Below are 2,187 nucleotides of genomic sequence, written 5' to 3'. Positions count from 1 at the left end.
GGCTTTTGATCCTTCCATGAGAAATTTGGATGATTTTTCCATGTTGAGTTATAGGTGTTTCCATAAGGTTCTCCTAAGTAATTTACCTCTGCTATTGTAGGGTTCTCAGGATCATAAGCTTCTTCTTCAGGAGAAGCCTCTTGAGTACTGTTGGATGCAGCTTGCATTACATGCAGACTCTGAGAGATCATATTGACTTGCTGAGTCAATATTTTATTCTGAGACAATATGGCATTCAGAGTATCAACCTCAAGAACTCTCTTCTTCATAGGCGTCCCATTACTCACAGGATTCCTTTCAGAAGTGTACATGAACTGGTTATTAACAACCATGTCAATGAGTTCTTAGGCTTCTGCAGGCGTTTTCTTTAGGTGAATGGATCCACCTGCAGAAGTGTCCAGTGACATCTTTGATAGCTCAGATAAACCATCATAGAATATATCCAGGATGGTCCATTCTGAAAGCATGTCAGAAGGACACTTTTTGATCAACTGTTTGTATCTTTCCCAAGCTTCATAGAGGGATTCACCTTCTTTCTGTCTGAAGGTTTGAACATCAGCTCTAAGCTTGCTCAGCTTTTGAAGAGGAAAGTACTTGGCTAAGAAAGCCGTGACCAGCTTATCCCAAGAGTTCAGGCTGTCTTTGGGTTGAGAATCCAACCATAATCTAGCTCTGTCTCTTACAGCAAAAGGGAAAAGCATGAGCCTGTAGACTTCAGGATCTACTCCATTAGTCTTAACAGTATTACATATCTGCAAGAATTCGGTTAAGAACTGAAAGGGATCTTCAGATGGAAGTCCATGAAACTTGCAGTTCTGCTGCATTAGAGAAACTAATTGAGGTTTCAGCTCAAAGTTGTTTGCTCCAATGGCAGGAATGGAGATGCTTCTTCCATGTAAATTGGAATTAGGTGCAGTGAAGTCACCAAGCATCTTCCTTATATTATTATTATTTTCGGCTGCCATCTCCTTTTCCTGTTCAAAAATTTCTGAAAGGTTATCTCTGGATTGTTGTATTTTAGCTTCTCTTAATTTTTTCTTTCAGAGTCCTTTCGGATTCTGGATCTGCTTTAACAAGAATGTTCTTGTCCTTGCTCCTGCTCATATGACAAAGAAGAGGGCACAGAAAAAATAATAATATGGATCCTTTATACCACCGTATAGGGATCCTTGGGTTAGTAGAAGAAAAGAAGGGAAGAAAATCTGAACTCAGAGAGAGAGGGGGTTCGGATTTTTGGAGAGTTGAAGGAAAGATGTTAGTATATCAATAAACAAATAGAAGAACATGAGAGGGGGAAGTGAATTTTTGAAAACAATTTTTGAAAAAGAGTTAGTGATTTTCGAAAATAGTTTTTGAAAAAGGTTAGTAAATTTTTTTTTTTTCGAAAAATTTTTAAAATTAAAAATAAAAATAATTAGTTAATAAAAAAAGAAATTTTTGAAAAAGTGGGAAGATATTTTCGAAAATTAGAGAGAGAGAGAGTTAGTTAGGTATTTCTGAAAAAGTTAAGAAACAAACAAAAAGTTAGTTAGTTAGTTGAAACAAATTTTGAAAAGGTAAGAAGTTAGGAAGTTAGAAAAGATATTTTGAAAATCAAATTTTTGAAAAAGATAAGATGAGAAGATATTTTTGAAAAGATATGATAGAAAGATTTTTGAAAAATATTTTTAAAATTTTCGAAAACAACTAAGAATTTTGAAAAAGATTTGATTTTTGAAAAAGATTTTAAAAAAAGATAAGATTTTCAAATTGAAAATTTGATTTGACTCATAAGAAACAACTAAATTTTAAAAATTTTTGAAAAAGTCAACTCAAATTTTCGAATTTGATGAGAGAAAAAGGGAAAGATATTTTTTTGATTTTTGAATTTTTATGATGAGAGAGAAAAATACTAAAAAGATGCAATGCATGAAATTTTTAGATCAAAACATGTGATGCATGCAAGAATGCTATGAATGTCAAGATGAACACCAAGAACACTATGAATGTCAAGATGAACATCATAGACACAATTTTGAAAAATTTTTAATGCAAAGAAAACATGCAAGACACCAAACTTAGAATTCTTTAATGCTTAGGCACTAAGAATTCAAGAATGCATATGAAAAACACCATACAACACAAAACAAAAAATCATCAAGATCAAACAAGAAGACTTACCAAGAACAACTTGAAGATCATGAAGAA

Source organism: Arachis ipaensis, chromosome B01 (assembly GCF_000816755.2).
Source record: "Arachis ipaensis cultivar K30076 chromosome B01, Araip1.1, whole genome shotgun sequence".
NCBI lineage: Eukaryota > Viridiplantae > Streptophyta > Magnoliopsida > Fabales > Fabaceae > Arachis > Arachis ipaensis.
Note: the sequence above shows the minus strand (reverse complement) of the source record.